A 20,667-nucleotide genomic window follows, 5' to 3' on the forward strand; every position below is an offset into this window, starting at 1 on the left:
GCCACCTGAGTATTTACCGCAGCATCTACGGTCCATGAAATATCTCAGATTATTTAATCTACGATATTTCTTTCTCATGTATATGCTTACATACTAAAAATAAATATCATATGAGATTTTAAATATTTGCCATTCGTGAAACAATCAATTCCAGTACTATTATCGCAACGTCTGCTTTTCTGAAGTACCCGAATGAATTTCCAGATCTTAACAGAGAAAATCGAGTTGGCAAATGGAATAAATTGGTATAAGAGGGAGGCAGTCTTAGGTCTTGCCCCCCCTTTAAAACATCCTAGATCCGGCGCTGGGATACAAGTCAGGGGTATGAGACTCTGCGCCAAAACCAAGCTGACATTGATTTTCCACCGCAGAGGATATCGGCCAGTAAACTACGAGGCAAATCAGAATTCAAACACCAACGTCAACACGAACTCCAAGTCTACAACGGACCGTGGCCTTCGAGCAGATAGGTGGGTAGGTAGGTACCATGGAGGCCAAAGATAACGAGAACTATCTCATATGGGGTTTCAACTAAAGACACTTGCACCAAAAAACGATGGATAGTGATTCAACATGTCACCAGAACCGCTCCAATAGCAATCAAGGTTCAATCTGATTGGCGCTTTCCTTTAAATATGAAACCTTTGCTACAGCAATGCCATCTTAATTGTACTCGGGTGCGGGTAAAAAATCAGAAAAACTAAAAATCAGAATGGTCAGAATTCCGAACATAAATATATCGAAAAGTCGCAATCACGAAAGAACGAAGTGGTGAATCTTCATTATGCTAGAAATAATGGAAATAGAATATAAAAGTATCGAAATTTGAAGTCATACAATTTAGAATACACATCTGGTGAAAATTCCGAAAGGCCATTAGCAGAATGAGGCAAACCAAAACAAATAACCTTCGGATCGATCGTAAAGTAGAATTTTCATCTATTCGAATTCATAAGTGCGAAGGATCAAGAATCAGAACGGTTATAACTCCGAGTAGTAATCTCATACAAGGCTTGGAATACAGAATTGCAGCATGTCGGAATCGTCGGAATGAAGAATCGCAATATATCGGAAGAGTCGATAACTCATATCGTATTAGAAGCCAAGAAATATAAGTTTACGATATCAAAAGTCGTATTCAATCTTTTAACGAGACAAAAATATTGCAGATAAAAGGATACGCCCGATGCAACTAAGAATTTCTTTGATTCTGTATAAAAAACATTTTGCAAGTCAAAATAGATTAGTCGGTTACTTTCGGAATACCGATCTTTTAGAATTGTACGATTCTGAATAATGACCCTTCTACATTCTGGATATCTGTTTTCCGCCGTTTCTAGATGATCAAGTTCTAACTTTTATTTTCATAATATTTGGACGTTTGAAAATATGAAACTTTCTACAAATTCGTTCTCTGGAACATTGACTCTATACACTATTGAATTCTGCATCTTTGAATTCTTGGATTAACGTTTTCTGAAGTAAGTGAGTTCGGATAATAATAAAAACTCTACTAAATACATTTTAGGTAAGCTGCAGCTTTTTATCGGGTACCATTTGGGACTTAAAATTTCTGATAGCATCTGTTCTGTCATACTTGTCAATCGAGTTTATTGAATTCGGAATCCTGGCCATTTTGACTTTCGGTTTTTCTGATTTCTTACCCCCACCCCTCAACCAAACTACCAGAACTTTATCCTGAGGGTGCATTTCGTGGTCTGACCCACAGGGCTGAAGGGAGAACTCTCATCGGATTTCCACAAACTTTTCCCCAGTTGTTATTAGACGCGGTAAGCAGAGCTGAGGGCCTTCAGTAAACTCGTCTGCAGCAGCTCTCATCGAGTAACTCAAAACATGCACCATAGAACTGGTTCTTCGCGTAACGCTCTGCAGACTCGCAAATTAATTACGAGATTATGTAGGAAGTGAACAGTTGTAATGTGGGCTATGGAGAGGTTGGCTTCTATGGTACTTTGAATGGTGGAATGGTGAGTCTGCTTGACACCCGGCGAAGTATTAATACGAGAAGAGGAATCAGAGAAGCGGAAATTTTGGTAATTGACTACGTTTCTGGCGAGCCCTTTGCACGAAGTTATCCAGTTTACAACTTCCTGAAAATGTGTCACGACATAACGAGGTGGATTCTTGATCTCTAGTCGGATTGTTTCAGTGAACACGTTAACTTCGACTTCATCATTTCTTCGAATTAACACTGCGTTCAGTTTAATTCCTCTGTATCTCTCATTTCCTGGCACTGAAATATGGGATATTCAAGAGCACCGGATGATCCCTGTAACACTTCCGGAAAGAGAATTGAAGTTCGTGCAGCTTGACTATCCACCTGGATTAATCTGTAGGTCAGATTGATGTGGTCTACCTTCAAGTCCAGAGTCAAGATTTGCTCAAGACAATGCACACAAGTTATACGACTGAGCTTTGTAACGATCGTAAAATCCCACGAAGTCATTCCGTTTAACACCATGAATAGGCAGTAGTAGTTTCGTTACGTAATTATTTCATGTAACAAAGGGAATTCGAATGAAATCCTCGAGTCCATTTTGTGTGAAATAAACTCATTTTTACAAAATAGTCAGTGATCTGAGTCAGTTGTACGGTATGTAGCTGGATATAGATTTTTGCAATTTTATCATTTTTCAATGGTTACAGCTGTTGCATCGTTTTGATATTTGAGGGCGGACTGAATTTTAATTGATGAGTGAAATTGGTCAAGTTATGAAAGCTGTGAGCGACGAAAAGACGTGAAAGATAGGTACTGGAAAGCCTGTACGGTATGTCAGACAAGTGGAGAAGAGACAAGGGCGCTTTGCGTCAGTTATAGTTGGAAAATTTAATCAACTCTCGTGAGTCGTAAACTGACAAGCTCAAAGGAAGGAAGTATTTTATTTAGCGACGATAATAATAACAATCCCGTAATATCGCCGCTCGCACTTTGAATGAAACGTTTATACCTAGTCAAGCTGCTACTGAATTTAACTACCGAGAATCGCGACGCAAAAAATACCATAGTTGACGATTAAAAATAATTAAAACATTTAGACACAGAATCGTACGATAGGTCTGAAGTGCTGGTTAACAATACTTAACAATAAGGGACGCTACGTAATACCTGCTTTAATTTGAAGCTTGTGCGACACGCAGGATTGTAAGTTTCTTGATACATGTATAGATTTTCCTAATTAGGATATTTGACATTCAAACCATGCAGCAGGTTAGTCCAATTGATTGCAATTTATTACAATCAAAATTCATAGCCATTTATTCTCGCTCGATAATTGACGTGTCAATTCGCATGACAGCAAAATCGAGCTCAATTTGTTCACACACTGTGCGTCAAATAATTCGGTAAAATTTAAACCAGGTCATGTCAACTGTGACAGACGGCTGAATGCAAACCTCGAGGCAGTGCATATTCAATATTTCGATTCCAAACGAGAAACCAAGCAGAACGCAACCCATGAAGTCGATTTTTTACTGACCGCTTCACCAGTGATCACGCAAAAGTGGAGAAAATAGGCGAAATCCGTTGTTGAATAACCGTAACCACCAAATTCCAATGTCTGTGCTTCCGTTCATTGGACTGACACAAACTTCAAATTCTACTAGAGAATAAAAACTGTTCGAAACGTGCAAAACGATATAAACTCGGGAACATTAACAAGGAACCCTGGATACGTTGACCACTCCAACTCCGATCGAGTTCACATAAATTGCAGTGTCATGTTTCATTATCGAATAGAAACATTCCAGCGTTGGTTTCGTTCAAATCCATCAAGCGCATCAAGAAATCATCCCGTTTAGTGCCCAGCTTTGAAAGTTGTTCTCACCTCTCTAAAGCATTTATTAAAAAATATGAACGAGATGAAAATGGGGGGTCGACCAACCTACGGTTCCTCGTGAGTCAACGATTCCTTTCAAACATTTGCGCAACAGGAGGTAAGCTGTACCAGCCAAGCGGAAGTAACCCTGATAGTAACGCCAAGGGGGAACAGGGTCAATCCGGAACTTTGGAGGATGCGAGTTGACTGGAACAGGGGTTGCACTTCCCTTGGGCTTTTCAGCACAAGTGATTCAGGTACGTCGGGTGGTGATTTGCCGTGTAATTTGTGACCCAAGTGGTTGTGACTATGCAGCTTTAGGCGCTGTATGCCGGATACTACAACCCCTGCACCTCGGGGCAACAGGAAGCGGCGTCGGCTCTGGACCCCATGGGAGGCTGAGGACCGTATATTTGTGGCCATGGTAATCCGTGCCGAGCAAATTACCGGCCTGGTTACCTACCTCGCGCACATTTCCTATCTCGTAAACTATCCCTCACTCCAAATCACACCTGCCATGCTGGTGGGGATGCTTTTGAGCCCAAGGAACCTCCTTTTAGTTGAGGTCAGGCGAATCGATGTCGAACACAACAGCAACAGCGACGTCAGCATGGCTCGGAATTGCCCTTAGATAGTAGCTAGCGAACCGAAATGTTGGAAAAGTCTGACTCATTATTTTGATGAGATCATATTTGATCTGGAAATCTTCTGAATTAGTTTAATATATGGATGATGAGCTCGACTAAATGCTCAAAGTTGAGATTTTTGTTTTGGCGATAAGCTTTTGCTTCGAGTGAAACTTCTTGTCTTCATTAATGTTGTTGATCAAGGTTGTGAATATTTACTTCTAGTTAGGTCAGAGATTACTTGGTTACAATAAATTGAAGTTTAATTTATGATTGATTAATGGACTGATTAAACTGATTAAACGGAACATATTTCATTGCTAGATGTCTCCTGTTCGACTGGGAAAATTAGTACGTTCATGGGAACTCGTTACAGGGCATGAAGCGTAGGTCGCGTTTCGATTTTGAAAAATCTTCTCTGTTTAACCCTTCACAAAAATGAAGAGACAAATTATGGCTCTTTGAATATTAAAGTTAAAACGATGGTTTCATAGATATTGGAGTTCAAAGTGGCGTTGTTCGATGTATCGAAGTACATCAAAGTTTCTGTAAACTTGTTTTCCAATAACTATTCTTCAAATCGCCGATAAACGTTACAGGAATGGCTCGGAAGGTCATCGTTCGCTGACCGTGTCTGTTTTCATATTTCACTTCAACCGAAATTGATTACGTCGATAACAGTTCAGGCTAAATTAGATTGGGCTAGGTTGAATTAAATTACGTAAGGGTCAGAATGTATTTGCGGTAATGCTATTAAACCCTTGATTATCTCCAATTCAAAAGCAACACTTCTACCGTCTCGTGCATTCTACTTAAAAATTTCAGAACCAAATATCTTCGTAACCCTTTTTTCGCCAGAACAGTAATCACCGGCAGTAAGCAATTCCTCGGCATCAGAAATCGCGATTATACTTCGCTTTGACTTATAATTCTCACCTTTATATCCCAGGGATTTCCCTCCAAGCCCAAAACAAACTTCTCAAAATTCTCGCTCCTCTCAATTCTAGTGTCGGTCTGACTGACGGAGGATTTCTGTTCCTTGGCCCTGCGAGTCTTCCTCGATTTTTTCTCTCCTTTTCTTCATCTCTAACCCAGCCTCACCCCTCCTCCCACCCTCGTGACGTAGAGATCACAGTCGGAACACTTTCGCTGATACCAGCGGCTGACCTCATCAAAGATTCATTCCGGTTGATGCCGCTCAAATTCGTCGAGCCGGATTTATTCCCCGACTTTTTACGCTTCCTGAACCTTCTACCGGGACCCACAGTGGCAGTAAAGTTGACCGTTTAGACGGCGGCTAGCTTTGACTTTTATCACAACTTTTTTTTCACTTTCATCTTCTGCACTGGATCGTTGTTGAATTGGTATCTCATCATTAACTGCATCTTAATTCATCCTAGACTGATCATCCACCGATTAATAGTGAGCTTTCGATTCTCAAGATCATTAAGAGTGCGAAACTGTACCCGAAGTTTTTTTTTTTTTTTGAGGAAATTTAATGGATTGAAATTGAAGGAAAAAGCCACTAAATCCGCACGGCTTTCTGATAGACATTCATTGGTATACGATGAAAATGGATGGAATAATGGCGTAAGTCTAACGCCACATTTGTGGCGAGAAGGAACATTAAGCCTCAGAGCTTAGTTTGATCGAGGAAATTGTAACGGCACAATGAGCGAACCGAAATATGCTAATTAGAGGGCCATAACTCGGTTACAGTACGCATTAACAGACAATGTCTGGTTTGGCCTTAATTGCCCGTTTCATTGTCAAACACAATGTTTCCAACCGCATAAAATTGCTCGTCTTACGTCAGCCGTACCATTTTTCACGTTGGTTTAAAAGCTCGCTTTTAATTTACGGCAGTTGCAAAAATTCATCGGATTCTTTCACAAATTCAGGTATCTATTTTCTCTCTTCCTACAGTTGAAGGAAATGAATACGAGAGAAAAATATCAACGCAGGCACACACGCACTCGCTGCCAGTGTCATAAATCTTTCACAGTTGTTACCTAATCCGATAGCTTTGATGAAAACGTGAAACTTTTACGAAATTCGATTCCCAGTTACGATGAAAAAACAATCGATTTCCTCTTTCGGTTTATTCTTTTCGGTTATATTTCATATTCCTCTTTACTCTCTCACAGCTTACAATCATCGTTTTCAGTAGTCCAAGATCGAAGAAGACAGTGAGTAGTCAGATTCAATAAGGCTTTGCAAGTTCCTTTGAAACTTGTTTCGAACAAAGTTCACCGCTCCAAAAGCGCTCGGAACTATGAAGTATGATCAGATAATACTACATCATTACAGCACAATTTTTGAAACGCTATGAAATTTTCCAACCAGATTCGTAACACACATCAAAGGACTATGTAGCGAAATTTTATCCTCGATGATTGAAAACAGCTGATTGCGATAGCTTCTTCCGAGTTTGAACCGAGAGAATTCGAAGAGAGAAAACGGAAAATACTCGATGACCTCGTACATTTTACTTGAAAAGATTCCCGGTCACCACTACACCCAGCTTAATTGGACCTCCGTGTACCTCTGGGAGAAGCGAGGTTCGACCGAAGCGCGCTCGGAGGATTGGAAAAGGGGTGATGAAAGCGGAAGAAAATACTTGGAGCCGTAAGTCTCAGAGCACTCGGGGTTGAGTCCCACCCGATAAAGAAGGACAGGGTTACAGATTCGCTAATTTGTTCGCTTTGAACTTGCGCCGAACAAATTATGCGTCATTCAACACCTTCTCTCTTTCGAATGAGTCGCTTTGAAATCGCCTTGATCCTTCTCGACGCGATAATGTTGCCTCTCAGTTTCGAAATCTTCCCATACGAGCCTAAATCGCTAGACACAATGAACACCCAGACAACAACGCGTCACTTGCTATTGATTCGAAAATGTTGCGTGCAGATTTGAAGTAGCTAAAGAATCAGGCAACTCGGATAAAAGATCCTCTGGTTTGGGTACACTCGATGTTTTTCGAACAAACATGCTTTAGAGATTAATCACTTTTCTGCGGATCCTCAACGAGTTGGAGAAGCATATTTCTTGGTTTGATTGAAAGCACGCAGTGTGATATCCTCGGTGAACAATGAATTTCTTTCATTTAGCTGGCTCCAGCTTTTGTGGTTCGATATCAATTTCCCCGTAATTGGAAGTAAACATTAACTACCACCACGTCGATGTAGGTGAGAGGCTTCGGTTGAACTGGATTAAATGAGAACAAAACTGCAGGATCATTTCTGAAAAGAAACCGATCGGAATGCAGTGGCTATATACTTCCACGAAATAAGAGTATAACTATATCTTAGTGAAAAGAATCTTCCTTGGTAAAAAGCGAAGGAAATCCGCGACTCGATCTCGGAATCAAGAATCGAACCTGACGACGAATGAAAGAGGAGATAGTTCGTACTTTTCTTGCATAAGTGAACAAGAAAGTCCCTCCGGCGTTGTCACGACTAAAAAATAACCGTTGATCATAACCAAATCATTCAATCAGTGGTTCAGTTCAGCGTCGAAGAATAACGGAGATTCTCTCAGAATCCTAGGTACGTTCAGCGTGGGAAAAGTGAAGAAGTAAAAGGTTTACCCTCCACGACACGTGTATTCGCTGGATAAATTCAAGCGTAAATAAATACCAGAGTACGCTTACCATAACCATATAAGAGCGTGGCGAATGGATGGGATGTTGGCACCCTGAGCTTAGTCGTAAAGAATTTACCCGAGTAAACCTCCCTCTCTTTCGCTCTCTCACTTTTCTCCCGTCATCCCCATGGCGTTATTCCCCGAGTTAACCAGGCTGCGCTGCGTGCTACCTCCACCCTCATAAATCAATGTTTAATTATAAACTAGAGTAGACGCACTTGCGCGTCGGTTAAGGGGTTAATCATATCCCATGGTGGTTTCGATCACTTTCCTACTTTCACCAACGACACCCATGGTCTGCATCCACTTCAACGCACGCACACAGTAACCGTTGGTAATGCATCCTCTGACTTCGTTACCGACACATTGACCAGGATTTCGTTTGTGGAGCCGCGACGAGTTCGCAACTTCGTTTCCCTGATCTCGTTCACGGTGCATCGTCGTCTATCGAAGTTTAAACCCTTCCAACTTCTCCGCCTAGTGGAATCCCGATTCTAAACAATTCGCAACCAGTCCAAAATCAATCTCTGAAAAACATTGTCCCAAGGCTATTTCTCAGGATGTGGCTGTCATTTTATCGCGGAATAGCTCAACGGTTACTGCTGAGGAACCCATTCTCTACGGGCACCATTAACGATGATGCAGACAACCTTTAGTCTCGGACGAACGCTTGCTTATTGCTCAGATACAATTGTACCATCGAACAATTACCGTTCGAGAGTATACGACCAGGACACTAGGAACAGGGTATCAACGTTTACGATTCGGTCCAAATGGTACCATTGCAGTCTGTGCGGTCCGACGGTATCTCTACGTTACGTACGGTCACCTTCTCGTTTTGGGCACTAGATGGAACACCATTAAAGATTAACGGCTTTGAGAAAAAAAAACCTAGAAGTTGTCTAACGGCAGTTTCTGAAGAGGCACGATAATCGTTATTCATAGCCAGTCAGGATTAGCTATCTCCTAGAGATACAATCTATCGAAATAAGCTGTCCAACCATCCTGCGGCAGGACAGAGTTGGATGAATCGCCAAAAGTCTGACGACATTGTGAGATGCTATTGAATCCGAATCGAGCCAAGTTTCCTGATTTTTGCAGGAATCGTTTCACCGTCATACGGGACACTAACAATAAGATCGGTGTTCAGAATTGAACAAATATTTCACTACCTTGACCTATTGTTGGAAAAAACAAAAAAAAAAAAATAGAAGGCAGAGCGCGAAACTGCTGTAAACAAAATTATGGTTCGCCAAGCCTTAATCTGCGTCACTCCTACGTCATGTTTACCTCGTTTCACGTTATTTTTTCACAGTTTATTTTTACTTTTCACCCCTGAAATAGCCCTGCCTTACCTCCGCAACCTGCCAGTCAAAACCCTCGGCTTTACCTACTTCAATTTGTCTGATACACGAGTCGAGAAACTGTTGACACGTGACGTGTTGGCCGCAAGATTCGCGTATCCTTTTCTGAGAACGTCGCAATTTTCAAAAACTTTGATGAAGTGCCGGTGCAAAGTAGGCAGTGGAAAAGTTTTTCAACCGAGTATATTAGCATCGTGAAAGAATCCGGACGAGGGTTTATAATTAAGCTTTTTGCGAACCCAATTCCTTCCAGTCCGCGGGCCAATTTTGTCGGAAGAATTAATCGACGGTCGGTAAAAATAGAAACTTATGCGAACGAGTTCCGTCAGAGAATTGGAGAGTTACGTTACTGATTGCGATCGCTGAAATAAGTCAATTTTTTTATCGTTGAATGTAGGGAGAAATTCACTCAACAAATTGAAACAATAACGGTGTACCTAACAAGACGAAATTGATTAAGGTGGGCGCTGTAATTAGTCAAGAAACAAAGTTCCAAAGTTGCGATTGGATGTTGAAGATTATTGTAACTCTGAGTTCTGAACCACGGTTCATCCTTCGATTTACGATGTTTCAAACAACGAATAGACTCGGTGCTTCCAAACGCCGGAAAGAACTCTTCAGTTTCTATACAACCGCAGGTAAAAGATATTAACCATGGATTAAAAACCGGCAATTCCATAGCAACTAAAGTGAATTATACGCGAGACTTTGTTTTTCTCAAAACTGACGGATAACGGCAAGTGCGTTTTTATTTTCAACGGAGCTTCTCTTTTTATCATAGAGTCTGAAAATTCTGTTCAATCTTTGTTACGACTTTTCTCATTTTCTGCTTCTTTTCTCGTCAGTTCTCCCTTCAAATCCCAGATTCTTAATTTGAAAAATTCTCATTACGCGATAAAAAATGATCTACAGAAGGTTGCGGAAGTTTTGAACTTGGAGTAAAGAAAGGATTTTATTCGACAATGCTAACAAAAATTTTAATACGTTCATGTTTTAGTTTCTCTTCGATTCAGCTACGGATGAATCAATCTTCGTCTTTGGTATTATCTGTTCAGTTTAACGTTGCGTACAGGACATTAAAGTCCGTGTTGTAATTGCATCGTTGCAATTCGCTGGTTTAATATGGGACAATAAAACTGTGCAGTAAAACAATCCATTGCACAACTGTGAATAATTATTTTCCCGGCATATTTAATTATCGCACGAATAGGCTCGTTCGATTCTAAACGTCGAATCACTTGTTCCAACAAATAATTAATTACGGACCTTTCCGTCATGCAGATGGAAAACTTCAGGCTACCAAATTACCAGCTACTTGCGGAGGCCAGTTGAGAGGATACAAAGGGCAAATTAGCCCGCGCTCGATTGGATACGGAAGCACAAAATGACGGTAGGAAGTGGAAACGGTGATTGGAGAGTCTGAGGTGCCGTTATTGTAATTTACGACCGGATTAACCTGCGCCCATAGACTTTTCTGTACACCAAATTTCAATACCTTCCAGAATCAATCGCAAGGATTTTACGAGATTTAAGATGAATGCGTAAATTTTGATTTCAGATTTAAAAACTCTTCGGTAAATTCCAAAATAAGCGAAGAAATTTGAATCGCCTAAAGAGTTGCCAGTCAAATCCCTTAATTATTTCAAAGGATTTTAAAAGATTTTAAAAAACTTTCTGTGTTTCGCAGTCTATTTTTCTTCTTCAACATTCACTAGACTATTCTTTCAGAGGAATTTCAAAAAATTTCACAAGCAATCATAAAATTGTCCCTCAGAAAATCCCACCACAATTATCGAGAATAAAATTTAAAAGTATCAAAAATTAAATTGAGCTCAATTAAATAAATGAAACTCATTTGAACTAATATTTGTACACATATCGAAAAATACGTAACTTATTTCACACGACGATCTCTGCGGATATGGATATAATACATCGTGTACGTGATACGTAAAAACGAAAAAGACCTGACGGATTAATTCGGTTTGAAATTCGACGTACCGGGTGGCAGCTGAGCTGCAAAATGTCCCTCGAGATTAATTTGACACATGCGATCACGCGTACATGTGTATAATAATACGTGAATAGGAGGTAGCCGTAATTTCCGCGTTGGAAATCAACAAATCCGCAAAGTAATTGGGAACGGCTGAAATTATCGAATCAGATAGAATGGCCGGCAGGCAGACGGGGCGGCTTTTCCATATCCATATACTTGCTTCCCTATGCATAATACCCACCCTATATACATAAAGGTATGTGTATACATATGGTGCCAGAGTCTCGCCTGCAGTGCAGAATTTGAATAGCCATCGGTTATCGAACGTTGCCTGATGCTATTTGGCAGAGCGAAACCAATAGGACGGAACGTGGATTGAAGACCAAGTGTTTGCAAGCTCTTGGTGTTACGAAGTCACGCAGAGTCTGGCCGACACAATTTCCATTATGTTTCGTGATTGGTCAGTTCAATTGGCCGCGAGGCAATGATGAATATTGAAAGTCCTCGCGGCCGAGTTCGATAAACGAATTTTAAATCGCAGATAAATCGATTAATTTGCAAATTATCTGAGATGAAAGAGAGAGGAAAGCTTTGAAGCTCTGCTTGTCGATGATTTTTGACTTTTGATTTTTTTTTTTTTTTTTGTTTTTCAGCGATCGAAAACTGTGCAAAACTACATCTAGATTCAAAAATAATAAAAGTTTCTATTCAAGTTTTGCTCGATTTGATAAATATTATAAACCGAGATCGGGAAATTTTCATCGAGAATAACGAGAGTTACGAATTTTCTCAAACTTTAGGTGACTTCAATCGTAGCCAAAAATTGCCAAAAAATTTTCACCAAACTTTTCCGTCGGAAATGGTAAATCAATTTCTTCGTAAATTCTGATGCAATATTTTTTCAATTCGCATTATCGAGCAATAACAGAAAACGATAATGTGAGTAATAAAACTGACTAGATACGTTTCTGCAGTTTCTTTTTCTTTTTTTTTTTTCCAAACGGTAAGAGGTATGAGGATATGAAAACATCTCGAGTAAAGCTACCGAAAAATGGAAGACGAAGAAAAATTCTTTGCAATATTTTCCACGAAAGTACGCAAATTTCGAAGCTATTTCTGCGACAGCTCGAACTTTCCGCATTGAACAAAAATACATTTCGAAATACGTGAAAGGCGCTGCGCGGAAGTTGTAGTGGGAAAAATAACTTGAGATGGAAAAGAGTCTGACATCGCTGAAAATATACAGAAGAGCGTGTACCCGAAGTTTCATTTTTCTATCGATCCCGTTGCATTATCCGACACGTTATGGGCATATATAACCCAGCTGTCTATTGTCGACGTAATAACGTGCCAAAAACATCTGGAAGCTGATTTTTCCAACGCTTTGAGAGGCTTCCTTTTGTTACATATATTGCACGAGCATATATATATATATCCTTCCTGCAACAGGATTTTTCCGCTTCGTTTTAGCCTCGGCTTCACTCCCTCTCTTCCTTTCACCCCACAAAAGCATCGCATCGTGTTGCAAGCTCGTTGATTTTACCCCGCTACAGCCACTCCTGTACAGATAAATTTGTCCTCATGCATTTTATCGCGACGCTCTTTGCACGGCTTTGCGAGCTTTCGAAAAAAAAAAAAAAAAGGAACAAGTAGCGGTTAATAGAAGAAAATTTTTCACAAGACAGTTGCGTGTAGAATAAATTCGCTGCTGAATATATATACGTATATATATATATATATATCATCGTACGATTCAAAAACTTTTTTCACAGTCTATAACAACATCTTGAAAGTATTCAACGTCCATTTGCCTAAGTAAGAAGAAAAAGAAACTGAAGAGACCAGACGATGATAACCGATGTCACGACCTTCAAGATTTCTCAATATATATGTATATATGTACATTTGCGAAAATGAACTTCAGCGATCCGTAGGTTTGATACGATCGTTTTAAAAGCAAAGTTCTGCGAAACTTTTCCGTTTCCCACTCGATTTTCTATGGTGAGGGAATTTTTCACACGGCTCACAGCCAGTATCGCGTAATTATTCGTCAGCCATGCTACGTCGAGCAATGCAGAATGCATTTGCACGCTCGAATGCGCGGAGAAATTGATCCGTATCACCATCGGCTGATCGAAATTGCGCCTGTTCAGCGGTGCCCCAGGTTCATCAGGAGACCTAAAATTGGAGGAGGGACGTCTGACGGATTCTAGCCATGCGCCTCACGAACGCCCCGCCGGAAAGCCCGACCTACAGGAATTAACTATGGGACATCCAGCGCCGCCGGTTTGTTTCAATTAGATTTCATTGACTGATTGCAGTGACAAAGCCGGCGCGTTTTAACGTCGAATTTGATTTCGAAGCCCCGCTTTTGTCTCTTGATCGTCCTCGTTCCCATTACTCCGTTTAATTAATCATCGAAAATTGAAATCGGGACGGTGAATCGCCCACGTGAATGTAGGCGCGTGCACATCCGCAGGTCCCCACCCCGGATTTGATGAAACTAATTGCATTATACAATATTACGTACGATGCAGGATGTAACGAAATATTCGAGTAAATGATTCCTCGAACCGATCGATATTCAGCACAGATAACACGGAGTTGTGTGAAGATTCGACAGTTGAATTTATAAGCGTTGTCAGAAAATCAACATGGCCGCCGTTCACCCGCTTGCGATTTTATTTTTGCGATTAGATCCTTCTCACCACTTTCTAACGACCTAGCGGTACGTCATTCGACGCAAAATAATGGCAAGAACGGTTCTGTAACGATTTCACCTTGGACCGAAATACCAGCGATGAGTATTCGGACAAAGAAATTCACCGGCTCGTTCTCCAGGGTTATAAAATTCGACAAAGCATCGTGCAACCCACATCCTATCGACTCTTCGGAAGTTTCAACGGTTGGTAGTAAACAACTTTCACTTCGGGAATGATAAAACTTTGCTCATTGAGAATAGTTTCAGCTTGCCAAAACTCAAAGATGGAAAGTCGAGTTAGGTGACGCGGTTACATCGATCGATGCAAGAAGGTGGAAGACACGGTCGTCTCCTGTAGTTCGTTTTATAGTTACTGATAAATTATGCGTACCAGATACGGTCGACCTTGCCTTGTTAAATTACTTTTCATTTTCTCTCTCTAAAATATCTGTATATGTATATATCTCTCTTTCTTTCCGAGGAAGAAGATAAAGAGACATTGTTTAATTACAAAAAAATTCGGGACAGAAAAATAAAATGCAAATTTTCGAGCACTCCGGGCCTCCGCAGTTGATTTAAACCTGTCCGTTTTGGATGTTTTGTAATTAACGTGAACACTGTTGCAAACCCAATTTAGAGGATATCCAAATTTGATTATTCCCCTGAAAGTGCTGGCCGAGCGGGAAATTATGCATCAACGGAGAAAAAGGTGGCTCAATATTGTCATACATTATGCGATGTACCCGCCGTCGTGCAAATATGTGTGTAACGTTTGAACGAGCGTTTGAATTATGACGTTGAAATCCATGCGATGTAATAATTTTCAAGGGTACTTGAAAATATCAGGTTATTTTAACGGTCGTCAAAGTCATTTTCAATGTTACAACGCTGAAAAGTGCGTTGAGTAAAAAAATCATCGACATCACGAATGCGAAGTTGAAAATCAACTTAAAGGGAGGTGTTGAAATCGCGGCAGGGAAATTTAAGGCCTGAAATTTGAACGTTGAAAGCCGCTGGTGTCGGGCGTATTTCTTGTTAGTTTGCATTATCGAGCAAACATATCCCGCGACACCTTGAAACATTTTTTGAATTTATAACCCGCGGGTTTTCACGAAAATTTATGTGCTCCATATACATCCGCGTTCATGTATATGAAGATATGCCGGGTTTACATCTAGGCAGGAATATCCCACCTTGGTAAAATGTATAAACGTTGATGGAAAGTCAAGACTCAAAAAGGACTGTTCCACGGCTCTATTTTGTCATTTCGTCGCCCCGGGCGAAGTATCTCGTAAGTATTCATAAATTTTGGGAGATATCCGAAGCACCGTTGCGTTGACGCAAAAGCTCGCGAAAAAAACTGCAAGCTCGCATATATAAACTCAAACCTTCATTGTATACCCACCAAGATTTTTTTTTTTTTCTACCCACGCGCTGTTTCGCTAAGACGATATTTTCCCTTTTGAGTTTGCCTAATGTTCTGGAATTTCGTTGTCGAGAAAATCTTCCGATACGTTTTATTACTAGTATTATTATTACTTATGTAGTCGATTCCGCGACGTTAAGGCTTCACGGTGCTGGTCCGAAATGTGTCTGTTGATCGACTCGAAGTTCTTCTCAAACGACGTAACATTTCCTTCTCGGTGGAATAAAATATCTCAACGTTCGGGGAAAAATAACTCCGAATCCAAGATTCGAAATGTTTAGTTTCGCATCGTTCTAGAAATAGCTCAATTTTTTTTTCACCGTTCACAAATAATACAGTCGTAACAGTGAATTTAACCTTTAACAAGAACAGAGCTTCGTTTTGTTTATTGCTTATTCAGACACGTGAAATTGTTCAAGATCCCGTAATGTCCACCATTATTTACGATTTATATAAAGTTTCATCTGCTTGTGCGTGTGTATGTTTTTTTTCTGTTTTCATTTTATCCAAATTTTCCCAAGACCTCTATTCGACGAAATTGATTTAGCTTGAAGAGATCGTTGAAGTTGGAAAAGTTGGAAAAGTATCGGCACCTACCACCTCAAAGATGCACTTTCGGAAACGAAGATTGGATACCTCGTTGGTTGGATAGCTGCGACGCTCGAGAGATGCGCCGATATCCGGTAGTGATTCAGGAAGCACTGAGAAAAGCTCGATAATTGAATGGCCGAGGCGTGACCGAGTCGACCGAGACTTGATACGGTTGGTTATTTCACGGATCCCAGAATGCAGTGCTACACTCGACGACAAAGTCGTTCAAGCCTTGTCAACCGGCGACGATCCTGGTTTTCGCGATACGAAAGCTCCGGCGATTCCCCAAATTTACAATAAATAAGTTCGCAAAGTCACGGATCACCGTTCGAAAAAATCTTTAGTGAATCGATATAGGTAATAAAATATCACGAGCTACGTTAATTTCAAGGTTCTGAGCTCTAACCAGTTACACATATTTTTTTCTAATATTATATCCGTAATAAAAAGTATCGCGTGAAATAGAAAACAGAGAAATTTCTTCTTTCTCCCCTTTTTCTCCGTCAGATGGTGAAAAAGTGACGGTAAATAAAGTTCGTAATAGTAGAGAGAAAAAGAAATCGTTTTATTCTCGAACCGAAGCACCTTTTTTGCCACACGTTCGACCGGGACTTGAAGCTATTTTTTAGGCTCGACACCGTGAGAGCTTTTATTTTTATTTTTGAAAAAAGAGCAACGAGTTTTGATTTAAAAAATTGATAGTTTGAGTCGAGTCAGCCGAATTCGTGAATTACTGACGTTCATCACCGCGAGTGTGTTTATGCATTATTTGCAAGTAATCACGAATCCCTGAAAGCGTTTCATGACGCGTTGCAAGCTCGACGCTTTTGACCCGAGCAAACCCGGCCATTAGCATATGACCGCATATAACATTGATGCGATGCCCTATTTGCTACTGACAGTGGACACGCTGTTTGGCCGAGTCAAAGGGCCGCTGTAGGGAGAACTTCAGATTAGTTATACACGAATATGCAGTATGTCGAATGAAGGTATGTGCGCATCATTTTGCCCTGGATCTGACCCTTGACCTGCCGAATTGGGCCCGCGATTTTTTATACGATTGTTCTCACTTCGAAGGGCACTCGGTTTTTTTTTATTTTAGAATTTTTGAACTCGATTTGAATTTTCTACAATTTTTTAAAACGAATTTATTGATCGACGCAATGTACAAATCTGAAAAATCGTGTGTCAGATATCAAAATTCCTAAGCTTATAAGCACCGGAGTGGAGAAATTTTTTCCTTCTCGCTGTTTTCAAGCTTTTTTCGGAAAAAAAAACGGTAATAGAATTGATATTACAAAAAAAAAAATACATGTCACTTTTTCGGAACCGTTTTACGACTTGTGATTTTTTTCAATAGCACGATAAAGAAGAAAAAACAACTCTTGGAGAAAACTTGGAAAAAATTTCAAAAAGTTGTGACGTATAGATAATTTTCCAGCAACCATCCACAGTAAAATGACTCCCGCTTTTAATTTTACGAACCTGTTTCTTTTTTTTTTCTATGATTACAACGCGATTACAGTGATTACAAAATGACTAAACCTAAGTGGTGGTAGAATCATTGCTGTGGTTAATTTTAAAACAAACTTGTCTGAAAATCTCCGTAAAATTTTTTGAAAAATTTATACTTCTCGTTTTGATGACTCACGATCGGGCTGAAACGCTGCACAGTTAACGTAATATATATATTACCTTGCTAAAAGTGTTTCAAGTCGCTTCGAGCCCGAAAGGTGTCAATTGCTACTTACCCAGATACCCGTAGACTATGTTAAATATAAAAGACAGAATACGCGAAGGCCGCGGCTTTCAGAATTTGAATTGTAAAAGGCGATTGTTTAAACTAGCCATTCATCCCGTTGCACTTGGAGTTACGCATGAATAAAACCACTCTGAATCACGTCTCACGTGCTAAGATTCCATCTTCACTGTCCTTCTGAAATTATTTTTCATTCCGCGCGGAAGCGGAATAAACGAATAAATATTTACCAATGAATTGAATAGTATTTCCAATAATTGTACCTGCGACATTTTTTTTTTTCTTACATTGTTGCTCATCAGCAATTTATTCGTCGATTCAAGGTGGGATTCATTGCCTTTACCGATTGTCGGATATTCCGTCGTGTCATTAAAGGAGATCCAATTTATCACGAGGATCAATCAGCACCGCCTATCCCAGGCCTTTCATTATTGAATCAAAGCTGTCTTCTCCCCTTGAAATCGCAGGATATCCGAAAGTTTCAATCGGATTTCTCGTAGTTCAAAACGTTTGTATCAGAACTACCGATTTGTAAGAGCGAATGAATGATTAATTGACCGGTACGAATAAATTATCGAAGGCTAGAAAATCGTGCGGATTACAACTTGACTTGACATCGGCAGACTTTGATGCGAATGGAAAATTTTTCACGTTCCTCGAAGTAATCGATGTTGCATCGATCGTACGAAATAATCCCAAGTAATTTTAGATTCTTCGTGTTTGCGAAGAGAAATACCGAAAAATGAGTATCAATTTTATTATGTCTAGTTTTGAAATTAGAAAAATTTTCGAGACTCCGTCAATTTTTACTTCGGTAAATATTGAAAAAGTAATTTCGTGAATAACGTTGCACGCTTACGTCCAACAGTGGCGACGTGTGATACTTTTCGAGTTGTTGGACGTGCTCGCTGTTTCCGGTTGCACTTCAGGATCGGAGAGTGTTCTGGGTCAAGTTAGGGGTCTTCTTTTTTTCCATCTCTTGTTTTTTTTTTTTTATTTTTATTTTTTTTTCTTTGCTTGTATTTTTTCTCCATTGCCTCGGTTAATTAACCCGCGGACTGCGCCACGACACAGCTACACAAGCCTTACAGCTGCGGTTTTGCAAAGTTCAGAAATAGCCCAAGTTTGATTTTACCATGTTAAACAGACCGCAACGAAATCTGACATACCGAGGTCTCGTCTCAGCCAGACAAACTTTTGTTCGCAACAGAGTTTAACTATTATAAACGACACGTGCGTAGCATGCATTTGCAAATGTATAATGTATGTGTTACACACACGGTCGTAGATACAACGTCGAACAATTAGACCGGAGTTAACATTAATTGCGAAGGAATTTCAACTTTACCTGTGCGTGCAAAGTAAACAGGTACAGTTGCCATAACGTATTTGTTTGACGAAAAATTGAAATCATATCAAATTAGTCAAAAGTTCATCGATTTTAAGACTTGAGCTTTTTTTTTTTTTTTTTCGGTCGTAAGTTCAAAAAATTGTTAAATTTCGTGACCTTATTCTCTTCGAAAATAGCGTTGTTTTCTTTTTTTTTTTTACATTTGAAACCGCGACATTAAATCGAAAAAAATATAAAAAAAAGAATCGCATATTTTAGAGAATTTCGAAGGATTGGATTCGATGGGGAGCTTTTTTTTTAACACCGTAGCTTTTAATTGAACCGCGGGATTATCAGCCATTGATATATATATAGAGTATGTAGCAAAGCTTGATCGTAAACAGTGTGTATATTAAAGAAATTTTGTACCGGATTATCATAATTCCTACTTTGTTTAAACCGCACTTGACGTAATCAAATTACTTGACGTAAATGAATTTCACTTAATCTGCACAAATTTCGGGATATGTTGCGTGTTTTTTGAAAAACTGTACAGTGTTTTTTTTTATTTTTTTTATTTTTTTTTTTTTGTGCATCGATTATAAGCGATGCGCCAATCTTTTCACAAATAAAAATAACAGCTCAAGTTGTTTTGTTTGTTTTATTTTCTTGTTATTTTGCGCCGACGTTAATCGACGAATACGTTTTTTCAAATATACTTATCCACGATCACTGAATTTTCTCTTGTGAAACTATGCAGCGTATTTTACAAAAAATAATTGCAATATTACCTCACCAATTTTTTTAATGACAACAGAATATGTATATTTTATCACCTTCAGAGTTTAATCAGGATTAGTTTCATCATAAGGTGACTGTGAATATATCGCGTAATTGACAAATTGAATTATAATATAAAATTGGCAATGAGAGGTATTGAACGAATCGAAAGAAAAATTCTACGTCAGAACGAATTTCATTCTATCGTCGAGCGAATTAAAGTAAATGCCAATGTTGAATTACAGAATACTGCTGATAATAAATTGAATCATATATCTTCGTATTCCTGTAATTGAAATTCATGAATATTCAGTGGATGAAATAATTTCAGAAGCTCTTTCACGGTAGATTTAATATCAAATCGATAATCTGAGTCAGATTATGCTTTTTATGAAAAATGGTGTTAATTACGGATAAAGGTTAAAAGCAGATTATTCGAGGGTGGAAAAAAAGTCTCTCGAAACTGACGACAGTTGTGTGAAAAGTTGGAAACATTCGCAATGATTTTGCGATATTTCGCTTTAACGATTGCATCGGTATTTGCATGTATAACAGTAACTTCTAACGTTGCGAAATATCGTCATCGGCATTGGGAAAAATTAAGTGAAGCTTC

The 20,667-nt window shown here is 39.5% G+C and overlaps 1 protein-coding gene across 3 annotated transcripts in view; it reads right to left on the bottom strand.

The window, feature by feature from the left end:
• Positions 1-20,667, bottom strand: part of LOC107227254 (octopamine receptor beta-2R) — a 169,405-nt gene that overhangs the window by 131,259 nt on the left and 17,479 nt on the right. The window lies entirely within an intron of this gene.

The sequence above is a fragment of the Neodiprion lecontei genome, chromosome 3 (assembly GCF_021901455.1).
Source record: "Neodiprion lecontei isolate iyNeoLeco1 chromosome 3, iyNeoLeco1.1, whole genome shotgun sequence".
Classification (NCBI taxonomy): domain Eukaryota; kingdom Metazoa; phylum Arthropoda; class Insecta; order Hymenoptera; family Diprionidae; genus Neodiprion; species Neodiprion lecontei.